Below are 14,640 nucleotides of genomic sequence, written 5' to 3'. Positions count from 1 at the left end.
TGAATCATCGAACTTTACATCAGAAACCAGGAATGTACCGTATGGTGACTAACTTAATATAAAAAAAAAAACATTAAAATAAATAAATGAATAAATAAATAAATAAATAAAATTAAAACTAAAAAATATGTATAGTCATTTGGGGCTATCCTTTATTATCAGATTAAAAAGTCTGTTTAATAATATGTGCATTTTCTATTAATAAAGGAGGTAATATAGAGTGGTCTTAGAATGCTTATTAAATTGTCATGATAAATATAGTGGTACTATTCCTCTCCCATTCATTTTATGCATTATCATCATTCTTTACATTCCGTAGTTTGAAATACCCTGCAATATATTCATATTTATTTGAACTAAAATGTAAAGGAATGCACATGCATTTTTACTGTTTTTTTTTTTTTTAAGATTTTATTTAAATCTTAAATAGCCAGTGAGAGAGGGAACACAAGCAGGGGGAGCGGGAGAGGAAGAAGCAGGCTCATAGCAGAGGAGCCTGATGTGGGGCTCNAGAGGAGCCTGATGTGGGGCTCGATCCCACAACGCTGGGATCACGCTCTGAGCCGAAGGCAGACGCTTAACCACTGTGCCACCCAGGCGCCCCTGCATTTTTACTGTTTTGAGTGTGCTTTATTACCAAGTGCTATCCAAACATCTAACATGACAACTAAAATTGTAAATGAACTACAATACTTAAGCTAATTGTCAGAGCTTCCCTTTTCCATGCAATTTCATACAAATTAAATAAATTACAATGGATCCATTATCTTGGTAAGTTACTTTGTAACAACTATGTTGCCATATGATGCAAAGAATCCACGTATTCTTTGATCTATTTTACTTGTTTTGTATTCTAGAAAAATATCCAGATTGATCTATCTTCTATTTCTGATGATTCTTTGCATGTTTCTTGTGGCAGTATCTTTCCATGAGTCAAAGGTGTTCTATTTTATTTCTGTTTAGACCAACACTGCTGCCCTCTTTAAGATCGGGTTCATTTCATTCAAATGAATACTGGAGTTAAAAGGGAATTGCCAATTTAGTAATCTCCTACTCTGCCCACTCCCTGCCAGTTTCCCCCAGGTCAGCCTTTGATTGGATGAGAAATTTATGCATTTTTGCAGAAGTCTAATCAGAATGCATGCTGAAAAACTTCACTGCACAATGGAGATGACTGCCAAAACCCCAGAGTTTATGTAAATAAGGGGGTGTTCAAGGCAGCCAATCTAGGACTCAAAAAAGCTTGATTTGAGTGTGCCCAAGAATAGCTATAGAAAAGCATCCCTAGTTTGCATTTTAGCGGATGAGTTCTCCTTGCCGATTTTTGCATCAAAGTTAGTTCAACTCTTTAAAGGAAAACAAAAGCAATACAAAATACACTTTGTTTTTTTCAAAGCACAGCCAAGGACTGCAGTTAATTAAATTAATTCACTTTTTTTTAAAGCCTTATCATTACATAAAAAAAATAAGTGTAAGTGCAATCTTTGTCAAGAGTCAATTCAGTCATCATTAAAGTCACTCAAAATAATCTACCTCTTATCCACTCCTTCCTTTGATGTACATTAGTCAGTCATTTGTATTAGATGTTAATATACACAATCTCACTTCTGTTTATTTTGTAATATTTCTATATAAAATATTAGGTGAGGTAAGAGTGGCTTTATCAATTCTTATGTTGCATCAACCAAAACCAAATAAAAATGCACGTATTCAAGGGAGTTTTTGAATAGTGTCTCAAAACTTCCATATCATTCCAAATTGTTTGGTACTTTGGATATGCTCAATATTAATTTTATTATAGCAAAAACACATTTGTTTGTCAGTGCTCTCCAAGACCCTTTTTCCCCTCAAGGATTGGTCATATTTGAAGATATATGTGTCATCCTAATTGCAGCTGTGTGACAAGATAATCACATAGAAGTGGCTTTCTCCTATTGCTTCCATGTCAATAATGGTAAACAGCCTGTGGTAGGTTGAAAATGGCCATGCATACCCCAAAGCTATGTCTGAGCCCTACTCCCTGGAATCTGTACACATGACTTCATTTGGAAAAAAAGATCTTTGCCCATATGATTAAGTTAAGGATCTTGAGATGAGAAAACCGTCCTAGATTATCAGGGTAGTCCCTGACTGTGATCACAAGTGTCCTTATAAGAGAGCCAGAGGGAAATTAGATGCACACCCAGAGGAGAAGGTGACGTGAACACAAAGGCATGACTAGAGTGGTGAGGCCACCAGCCGAGGGATGCCAAGGGGATGCCAGCAGCCATCAGAAGCTAGAAGAGGCAAGGGATGGATTCTCTCCAACAACCTCCGGAGATAGCACAGAACTTTGACATCTTGATTTTGGAATCCCCGCCTCTGGCACCATGAAGGAATAAATTCTGTTGTTTTAAGCCACCAAGGTTTTACTCATTTGTTACAGCAACACTAGGAAATGAATTCTCATCCTTGGGCTGTTTTCCTCTCGCAAACCCGGGCCATCTCTCTTCTTCTCTTACACATTCTTTTGAGAGTGTTCAGATCGGTAAGGTTCAGGTATGTTGACAAGTTAAAATTCTTCCAGTTGTCTCTTTATTTTCCCTACCTTGAAGGAATCTAAGACCAAAATCTGAGACTTGAATTTTCCTGAGTAGGAAGTAGGGAGGAAAGCGTCCAAAATAAAGTTGTTGGTTTGAAGTGATTCAGAGCAATTTTTGGAAAACAGGATTCTATGTATCAAACTATTCAGTTACCATATTGATTTAAATTGGAGTTTGGGACAAAAAAAGCTTCAACTAATGATATGTGTATCATGGCATTTACTATCTTTATTCTGTATATATTTCCTACAGTACCTTATAAGTTGGGGTGATTAGTCTAATGCAATATTTAGACATTGTTAGATCTTCTGGCCAATTATTACATAAAAATATTGAATCATAAATAAGTAAAATTTGTTACTATTTCAAAATAAAATTCTGAAATTGGAATTTATAGAAATTATTTATTTATAGTAAATTATTATTATAACTCCTGTAGGCATTATTACTCTAGACAGGTAAAGCAAGTTTTTTTCAAAATTCTGCTAGTAATCTAGCTTGTCAGTTTAAGCTAGAAAGAAAAAAAAAATGACAAAAAGCCCATTACAAAAGAGACTCAGGTACGTGATAAAGCATTATTTTATGTGCCACCAACATTGTATATTATTAAGGTAAAGCAAACTCTTAAAGAACCGGTATCCAGAGCAAACACAGAAAAGAGAGAGAGAGAGATCTTAGACCTATAGCAAGTCAGCGTATTGATATATCTAAGGGCCCTGAAGTAGTTAGTACTTGATTCAAGGCAGAAGTGGAGTTTCTCCACTCTTCATCTTCAAGTAAAGACGAATGGGCTTTCATAATGGACCTTGCTCTGACAATGGGAATAAATGACTGTGATATCTGAACACTCTCAAGGAGACCCAGAGATTCATATGCAAAGTCTTTCATTTTATCATTGAAAGTACAGCCTTGGATTATTACTGACAGCCGAGATGCAGTTAAAGTAAAGGTCATGCAGACTATTGACAATAATAAATTTTAAGATTTGGTATCTTTTTTCTCAGGCCTTCTTCAAGTCATTTATAAAAAAAAAAAAAAAAAAAAAAAAAAAAAAAAAAAAAAAAAAAAAAAAAAAAAAAAAANCACAGTTTAAAACAACATATGCATTTTTCAGATTAATTATGATTTCCAAAAAAAAAACCCCTGTAGTTTTCAAAATTGTGTTAATAAAACTATTCTCTAAATTCCTAAGAATATCAAATCTTATATGGGCACCTGGGTGGCTCATTCAGTTAAGCCTCTGACTGTTGGTTTCGGTTCAGGTCATGATCTCATGGGTCTTGAGATCAACCCAGGAGTGGGGCTCTGCGCTCAGGGCAGTCAGCTTGAGATTCTCTCTCTCTGCCCCCCCCACTTGTGCTCACACACTCTCTCTCTCTAAAAGATAAATAAATAAATCTTTAAAAAAGAATAGCAAATCCTATGAAGACTGGTAGCATAATGTAACTGAGGTGATTATAGTCCCATATTTTGATCAAGTTTCACAATATATAATAGAGATTTTTTTATTATATATACCTGAGATTTATAGATCCTCAATTTTTTAAACTAATTGCTATTTAATTATTTATTAATAGTTGCTGTCTCAAAATCAAGGACAAAAATAAACCTTTAAACACTATTAATCTGTGGTTGAGATATAGTTAAACTGTGTGGAAAAGTAGAAAACGATTTATTTATTTTCTCTTTTATAAAAAATTGTCTTCTTGTAGTAATATATTTATATCAACAAAATTGTTTATGTCTAAAATTACAATTCAAGATAAACTTTATTTTAGAACTTTATTTTTATGGATATCAACTTTCTTCCTCATTTAGATTGACCTTAACTTTGCACTTTTAATTTGCCAGTTCCCTATATTCTCCACTGTTACATTGTATATATTTTCTGATTTGCTGCAATATAGGAAAAGTCCATTTGGTTTAAGGCTTATTTATTTATTTGAAAGGATATCTTGGAGAAACTATAACTTTCTGACTATAAAAGCAATAAATATAATAAATGGCAATACTTTATTAAAACTTTCTGAAGATACATTCAGAGTATAGTATGTGGAAATACTTGATTCAGATTGTAAAATCCCCCCAGACAAAAAATTCGACCAATTTTTATAACATAATGGGATCAACATAAGGGATGACAGAGAAAATCATAGACATCACAAAAATTAGAGATAAGGTTTTATTAACAACCAATATCTAAACACATAATAAAAAATGGATGCCATCAACTCAGCCCAGGGCTCTTCTGTTTGCACTAGCTCTTCCAATGCGCAATTATTGACACACACACAAGAATAACTGTCAGAACTATTGTTTATCTGTGGGCTCTGAATTGTGACCATGAGAACTGCATAGCAGGATAAGGAGCTGGAGAGCCTCAGACATCTCATTATTTACTATTCCATATTTCTTCAGCCCAACCACAATTGAGGAACACAAAGGAACACTTTCCAAGAAGAGGTCCATTCTTACCAGGAACACAAATTAGCAAGAATAATCTCTGCTCCTAACTCTGGCAGAAGCCTTTAAGAGGAGGAGTAGATCCAAATGCATCTTTACTGTATAAACTACAAGTACACAGAACAGCTGGGTAATGTTTTCTGGAAGTGCAGCTCTTCAGAGCGCAGGCTTTAAGTGTGATATGCCACGTAAACTTGAAATGTACATTTTAACAATCCGGTGCCATTTAGATTTAGACAGTGACAGAAACAGTTTAATATCTCATTGCAATTTAACAAACATATATTAATCACCTCCAGGGTGACTGCACAGTGTCATTTACTTGGGTGACATAAAATGTGGCAAGAATAGTCTGCACTGTAATAACTGCAAAAAGGAACATACATAGACCTCTTTAGCTTTACAGTACACTTAAATTATGAATATATGCATTTTACATAATTTTTTAAGATTTTATTTATTTATTCGACAGAGATAGAGACAGCCAGGGAGAGAGGGAACACAAGCAGGGGGAGTGGGAGAGGAAGAAGCAGGCTCCCAGCGGAGGAAACCGATGTGGGGCTCGATCCCATAAGGCCGGGATCACGCCCTGAGCCGAAGGCGGATGCCGAGCCGAAGGCGGATGCCTAACCGCTGTGCCACCCAGGCGCCCCAACATTTTATATAATTTCTTTATAAAAGTATATTGTGGCAATGGAAGTTTGAAAATGTTCTGTATCAATAATTATGGCTAATATTAAAAGCAAAAGATTGTACTGATACAAAATCTTCCTGCCAAAAACTATATAATAATTCCTGGTCCCTGGTATAGTTCCAAACTATTGATTGATTGGCTATAATTTAGTGACTCCATAAAAAAGTCCACAAATATAGAAAAAAAGTAATATAGGAAATAAAAAGGTATTTTCTTAACAATAATAATATTAATAATAAACCTGTATTGAGCACTTGTCATATACCCGGCAGTGTCTCAGTGTCTCAGCTCTTTACATGCACTAAATTATTTAACCATTTCAACATCCTAGGCACTCAGTGATTATTCATTTCAACCTTAAATAAGAAAAAAATAGAAGCACACAGGTAAACCTAGCCAAATTTACAGAGATGTGAGGAGCAGAGCTAAGACTCATAGCATGACAACTTGAATGCTGGGCTGTATTATTTTGATTTATGTGGACATTTGTTGAAATGTCTTTGAGTTTAGAAACTTAACTCTTGAGTACGATGTTGCTGCATCAATTAAGGCATGGTATTTTAGTTGAAAAATTGACATTTCAAAATGACTGATGAGTAGAATGTTGATAATGCTGTTGAATGCATGCAGAATCAAAACTGAAACAGTGTTTGGACCCAAATTTTAAAGTGTCTTTTGCCTTTCAACTTACTCTGTAATTTTGGTGCAGTTAGCCCCTGTGAGCATCTGTTTCTTCATTTCTGCAATTAAGAGGTAGATACTTCCTTATAACCTCATTATGAGGATTGAACTAGAGGCAGTTCCTGGTAACAAACTTCTCTGTTAACATGGTAGCTATTTTTATTAATATTAAAATTTGCAGATTAAAGTTGAAATAATTTATTTATTACACTCTATGAACACCTTTTCTAAAATACAACTCATGGGGCTATAAGCCTCGACATTTTAGCATTATAATTCATATTTCCTTTTACTATAAAACTGCCTCATATTTTTATACTTTCCACCTAAAGGAGTGTTGTCCTATTTAAGAGCTGAAGCTATCTTTAGGTTATGTATGTCACAAAAGCAAGGATCATACTTCTTTCGTTATCAAACCTAGATGTGTCAAGCTCTAGTGAATCGATTGTATCCTCTCTTTCTTGATGACAATACTACTAGAGCAATTAACAAGGTGGAAAAACGCACACACAAATACACACATGCATCTATTTTAGTTTATAAGAGTCTGACACACAAAAATTTTCTAATTCCAGATTTCTAGTTTTAAAAATATATGTTAATACAGTTACTCATTTAACATGCTCATGTCGAGTGCTCATAAAAATTGTATTTGATTTATTAAATAGCCATCTATTGAAAACTGAGAATATGATAGACTTTGGTTCTTCTCCATAAAGTGTTCACCTTTTACCATTATTTGAGAGATGAACGACTTTTCTTGCTCCCTCTGTGCTGAGCCAATGGAGGGATAACTGTGGAGAGTGTCTGCATGTCCAGTAAGAACCGTTCATTGTTTTGGTCTGTGGGTCTCCTGGACACAAGCCCCACGGGCTTCCAAAGATAGGTGTTTTGGAAGCCAGCCCCCCCATTGGGAGTCTTTAAAGTTAGGGTGCTAAATGTGGGGTCCAAACTCTTTGCTCCTCAGTGAGAAGCTTGGAGTTAAGGTTTCCATTCAATTGTGTGGCACTGTGTTTGGGGTGGGACTTAGCCTTTCCTAACCATTTTGATGTGGGTATTTTCTAATTTGTCTAATGTGTAGGAGTCACTTAACTAGTTTCTGGATCTCTGGAGAGGAAATTGATCCACGTATAGCAGTACATTTGGTGCATTTGTGGGACAAGGGGACTCAGGAGCCTCCTCTGGCACCATCTTCGTCAACTCCCCCCAAGATCATACATTTGAATAACAACGAAAACAGAAATATTCTCTTCCAATCACCAGGTATATTTGGATTTTTTATATAATGTGCAGTACATCAAGAATTTGTATATTCGATTTTTTTTTTTTACAATTACTTTACACTATTTTTGGAAACGTGAAGTTGAGACTGAATTTTTGGAACTTCTAATGTTGTTTATTTACAAAATAACTACTACAATAAATGTTTTGCCTTCAAAGTGGCAGATGAAAAGTGCTATAACAAAACAGTTGGCAGCGGATAATACCTGCCATTGTATAGCTGCCACTTCACATTTTTTAATCCACTGAGTGCATACTTACTAAGAGTTTTAAATATGAGGAAATAATTTTCAAGTTCCTTGGAAATGCAAAAGGCAATTATGTTGCTCTATGCTCAACTGCATTTCTGGAGACGAAAGAAAGAAAAAAGATGAAAGGAAAGAAAGGAAAGGAAAGGAAAGGAAAGGAAAGGAAAGGAAAGGAAAGGAAAGAGCGAAGCAAGCCATTTGTTCATTATCATTTTCAGATGTTACTAAACATGGGAATAAACGCATCTGGATTACTGACTGAAAGATGTGAGGCAAAGCATACATTACTTAATTACAAGGAAATTGAACAGAAAAGGAATGGCTCTGGGAGCAGGTCTCACATCTGTTTCCTGTGACACAACCCATATTGAGAATACATGATGCTTCAGGATTCCCAAGCTTATACTTTAACTGAAAAGGTAGAGTTGTATTTTATCATGACTTGCCTGTTCTTTAGATGTTAATGCTTCATGCCTCTATCAGCAAGAATAAATCTTGTTTATTGGCCCTCAGTTGATGGTTGGTAGGTTAATCAGCTTGTTCTGTTATTTTGTTATTTGTGTTGTTGTCACAGGTTATTTTCCATATTCATGACTGTCTTCATATTTTGAATTTTCTTTTCAATATATAGAGGCATTCTTTTATATTGAATCTTGCATGCTCCATACACAGAAAAGTTAGAGCTAAGTACCCACTCTCCTAGACAGTGAAGTCATGTGAATATGACCTAATTTCACAATCAGAGGACTGTGAACTTAGATTTGAACTTAGATTTGAACTTAGAAGTGACATTGTGATGAAATAGGCTTTCTCAGACATTAATTTTTACAGGTATGCTGAGGAGCCAAATATCAGCCCTCAATGGTGGCAGACAGTTGCAGTGACCACAAGTTCTCAGTGATAGCAAGCCTGATTCCAGTAGAGGGACTTCATCTATGCTAGCAGCACAGCAAGTGTAGTAAAGCATTGATTTCTCTTAACTTCTGAACAGCTCTGAAACCTACCTAATATCATTTAATAAACCAATTTACTGCTTAAACTATCCAGATTTGATTTGTGCATTTTACATTTTTTCTAAGAACCCTGGTGATTTTGTTTATACGTATGCTTGCTTTAAAGAATAAGAGAAATTTAGACTATTTTCTGAGTTGTATGTATGGGTCTGTCAATATACTTGACAATTAAATTTCTAAGATGTAAAATATAGAGGACATAATCCTCTACTCTCAAAACTTTGCAAGCACTGATTACTTTGCTTTTAGCATTTTTATTGTCCCCAGTTGACAAAGACATGAACCAAAAAAATGTAAACAGGAGGTGCATCTTCTCATTTGCACTCTCATTCATTTTGCTGTTGAATAGAGTATGACTTTAAAATTAAATATTTATACATCATTTTCAAATCAGTAAGTTTATATCTATGTTTTGTGTAATAATTTTCCTAAAATTTTTTAGGTTTCTGTCAAGAACACATTTCATTCTTATACTTGATCTCTACTCTCCGTCCTCAGTTATATATTGTTCTTTCCATGTTTTTTCATCTTTTCATTCTAGTAAAGAATCTCAAGTTGCTTATCAGCATCACTGATGTGTTTTTCCACATCATAACCTTGTACTGTAACTACATCCAATATGAACATTTTTTCTACTGATCGAAATAAGATATAAAATAAGATATGAAAATATGTCTTCATATTTCTTTTTTAAAAATTTTTATTTATTTACTTATTGAGAAGAGAAGAGAGAGAGTGAAAGCCGGGGGAGAGAGAGGGACAAGCAGATGGTGCAATGAGTGCAGAGCCGACCTGGGGTTTGATCCCAGGATATGAGATCACCATCTGAGCCAAAACCAAGAGTGTGAAGCTCAACTCACTGAGCCACCCACGTGCACCAAGTCTTCATATTTCTTGATATACCTTACTACAGATACACATTCCATCTTCTATTGAAGTCTTTATATTAATTGATATAAGATCTCTTAGCTTTAATCATACCATGGTTCATATAATTATAGCATACAAATGCTATAGTATGTCTGATGCAAAACAATTATTTATGTCTCATTGAAGACAAACATACTGAAAATAAAATCATCCAAAATATAAATTTCAGTGCCTAGACAAACACACTAAGTAATTTTCTTAGACGTTCTCTAATGATCCTGAGGCTCTGCCTTCTCCGTACACAAAACCCTTCAGGGTCCAGCAAGAGGTCCCCAATCTACATTCATTCTGAAGTTACATTGGAAACATCATTATCGCCATCTCTGCCTCGGAGACACAGGATCAATCACATACTTTCAGATGTGTGTCTGCATGAAGTAACTCGCATTAGGATCAATTTTTAAGGGAAGAGAAGTCTCTGACACCATTTTTTCCAATATTCTGATAGTCTTTAGAAACAGCCTTCTATTTTAAAGCCTGTATGATATTAGTGCCTTACTAAAACAGTTGAGCACAGCTAGAAAAGATATTAGAAATCCACGGAAATGCTGAAGTATGTAAGTTTACTTCACGTTCTAAGGCTCTGTAGGAGATAATTACATGTATCAATGCATCTGTCTTTCTCTCCATCCTTCCCCCTCAATCTCCTTTTTTAACTTATGCTTCTGGCTTTCTAACCAGGTGTTCTAGGCTCCCGTCCCCATTTAGTAGATGTCAGTACTCTTTGTATCCTATCATGGATACTACAGTGCCTAAAATGCTGCCTTCTATTCTAAGAGTAGATCATATCAATGAGGCTCTCTCTCTAAATTTTCAGAATTTATTCATTCTTTTTCACTATTTAATTTTGTAAATACTTGTCAAGCACCTAATAAGTCTCAGGCACTCCAGTAAGTGCAGAGAATAGAACAGTGAATGAAACAGTGCTCAATGAACATGTAATCTAGTAAGCAAAACCACCACCAGCAGAGAGATAAATAAAGAAATCATAGTTCAGAGGTAATAGGCACTATGAAGACAATAACAGGATAATAGGAACTTGAATGACTCCGTGTGTGTGGAGGGGAGGGGCACCTTACAGTGATATTATTATGAATATTGCTATTCATGTTTACCTATTGTTGAAAGGGGGGTGGGTATCCAAATACAGTTAACTTTGATGGATAGTTGCATAAACCTACAGATCATAGTATGCATAATTCCTAACCCAATTTCCAATATTTATCTGCCATTTATCTACTGAGTGTTTTCATCCATTGATACAGGTCTTCTTCCATCTTCCTTAAACGTGTAGAACACTCATAACAGGTGGAGAACAAATACAAAGAAAAGCCCTGTTAGAGCTTATCTTGTTTCACCTCCTCAATTAGTGCTCCAGTCATAATAGTTACAGTCTCAGCTTTCAAGTCATTTCCATTAATTCTTTTCCTTTCCTTATCCCAATTTTTTATTTGCGTGTGTATGGGTTGTTTTTTTTTTTTTTTGAAATTATAATACCTTAAGTGAATAAAAAAATAAGACAGTATCAGGGGTCAGGGTGGGGGGCATGGGAAACTGTAACACTGCCTAAAATTTAGTATGCAGTCAGTAGAAGGATGGCTATTCAGTTTTCTGCTTGGTTGAGATTTTGTTTCGGATCCAGGGATTAGAGAAAGGGGGAAGAAATAAAGGTCTTTCTATCTACTTTCTGGCAGGCAGACACACTAGCAGCATCATACTGATTGTATATTTAATCCACTCTCCTTGGCCTTGTAGTTAATGGAAATTCCTCTCATATTCTGACAATAAGTTGACAGTGAGTCCCAGTTCACAGTGTTGTGCAATTTCATCTTTTTAAAGTCTCTTCCTAACAACTTTAGAGGGAAGGTGGAGGAGGCTATTTCAAGGACTGCTAGCCAGATGACATTTTCAACTGGAAATGAAAGTATAGGTTTTTGAGTCTCCAATATATCTGTGAATTCTGTATAAGAAATAATTTGTTCAACAACAAAACAGATGTGCTACATACTGACCTCATAGAAAAAGTGGGAGAGTTAAAGCTAAGTAAATAGGATACACAGTTTGCAAAATTTCCATTGTGATCTCCATTACACTTTTTTTTCTTTACCATTTGTTTCATTTATAAACTATTTCTCATACACTCACCAAGTCAATTGCCATGTAAAGAATATATAAAAAATATTGAATAAAAGAGAAGTTACTTGACATCTTCACTACAATTATATTTTTCCGGAAAATTATAGACTGGAAGAATTGAATTTTTTTTAAATATTAAAATGTGAAAATCATATACAAACAATTTATGTTGTTTGCTATGCTCACAAAGACTTTTCTTGAAATATTTTTAATCTAGTTATGGAGTAATGGATATTAGTGGAGCACCAACTGCTTTTCTGCACTGCTCCAGGCACCATACATAGGAATAAATAGAACAGATAAATACTGCCTACGTGGAGCTTACTTTATTCCCTTTTATACATCTTTGCTAAATTTTCATGCATCCTTCAATTTTTGTGTCCAATGCTACTTTTCCTAAACTGTCTACTAGTTCTTAATTACAAGTTCTTTGAAGATGGAAACCATATCGATACCCTCTTAGAGCTCCCAATCTCATTATTAAATATGTGCTTATTGAATAAAAACATATTTAACTACATAGATACGCCTTTTACAGAAAATGGCATTCCTGAGTGTCCTAGTAGTTACCCCTCAGAGAAAGTCCCTCTTTCTATAATATTTGCTTAAAATAACTAATTGTAATTATTAGATAAGAAATATCTGTATCTCAAGTTATTTGTTATTACTGGATATTAGATTTTCATAAATGAGTTAAAACATTGCAAAACTTTGTCAAGTGATATTAAGAATAAGCTCATGAATTCTAATGAACCTGAGAACTATTTGAATAATTCATGAGTACCACTCAAAATACACATACACTCATACACACACACCCCTCATCTCCAGATTAGCTGATGATAATAGCAGTGTCCAAAACAATGGTTAATTTTGTGGAACTTAAAAATTTATGGAACTCAGTACCATGTTAATATAAAAAGTGAGAAAGATCCTGTTAGGAAGAATCAACAACATTACATGAGTCTTGTAACTTTATTTCACATTTCTTAAATTAAATTACAAAAGAAGTCATTATTTATAATTGGGTATATATTTCCATAATGCCTTAATTTCAATGTGTGAGAATTGAGCCTTTTCTTTTTAGCAACTGAATTTTTTTTTTTTTTTGTAAAATGAAGAAGTTTGTTTTTATTTTTGCTCTGAGGCACAGATGTATGGCCAAACTCCAGAATGGAACTTGGGCTCAGTTATTAAGCTCAGGTTTGCTTCGTTTTATTTTATCATTTCTTCTCCTTTTCATCTTGACTAGCAGTTTTCACTGTTGTATTTTAATCTGTCTTCTATCCATTTTGGAAGAAGGCAAGATGTTAGTCATTAAATAAATAGGTAAAAATATCAAATATGAAATTCAGATAATCATTGTTTAAATGAACTGGCATTTTACAAAAATGGCAAGAAGGGAATTAATAAGCACAATAATTATATATTCCAAAAAAATTCAGATTAAATATGAAAACAATTATAACTCATAGCTGCCCATATAACTAAAAAGATCAAAATAACTAATTAGTTTTAGGCCTTTACTAAAAAGAAAATTGTAGTAATGCTCTTAAATGTAAATCTTTAACATCATGGATTTCCCAAGTAAAAATTAATACTTATACCTATATAAATTTAACTGAATTTGCTAGAGTAATATCTGATATAATATCAGTAATATCATACTGAATAAAAGTTTCTTCTGGTAGCAGACCTTGCTTGGATGTCAATCCTATAATTTAAGGATTATATTATTATAATTAAATTTAAGAAGAAAAGAATAAAATGTTGTCCCAAGAGTAATCCTGAAAGTTGAGCATTATCACTTTTGTTAAGTGGAGCACAGTCTTCTGGAATGGCCCCAATGTGACACTATATGGACAGTATAAATGAAAGTACTTACTATAATATACATATGCATGAGAAGGCCTTCAGGTAGAGGCATGTAGTAAAGCTTAGTGGCTGAAGGTCTCTCTGCAATGCGTTTGGGGTGAGTAAGGCATTGTTGATCTTCTAAGGGATAAATTAAAATTAATAAGCAAACAAAAGGAAAATGATTCTATTACACTATTTCTCTTCTTGCAGGAGATGAAAGCAGGGCGTTCTAATACCAGAACATTCAGTATTATTGCCAGTAGCACTAGTGAAAGAGTCAATAAGCAAAACAGTTTTCCTGCTTCTCAGGATAGATAGGTTGGAAAGAGAGAGAGATTTCAAGGAATCGGATCATGTGATATGGAGACTGGCAAGCCGAAAGCCTATAGGATGGAGTGGCTAGACAGCCAGGAGATCAATGTTGCAGCTCATGTCTGAAGCCTGTCTGCTGGCAGAATTCTTTCCTGCTCTGGAAATGTCAGTCTTTTGCTCTGTTCTGGCCTTCAGTTGATTGAATGAGGCTCATCCACATTATGGAGGGCAACTGCTTTGCTCAAAGCCTACTGATTTAAATGTTAATTTCATCCAAAAACATTCTCATAGAAACATCCAAAAAAATGTTTGACTACATTACTGGGCACCGTGGCCCAGCCAAGTTGACACACAAAATTAACTATCACACTGGGCCAGTCTTAGACAGAAATGTACCATTTACTTCAGGAAAGTTTAGCTTATTTCTTATATTTTTCAGAAGG

Source organism: Ailuropoda melanoleuca, chromosome 5 (genome assembly GCF_002007445.2).
Source record: "Ailuropoda melanoleuca isolate Jingjing chromosome 5, ASM200744v2, whole genome shotgun sequence".
Taxonomy (NCBI): Eukaryota; Metazoa; Chordata; class Mammalia; order Carnivora; family Ursidae; genus Ailuropoda; species Ailuropoda melanoleuca.
This window is presented reverse-complemented; position numbering follows the sequence as displayed.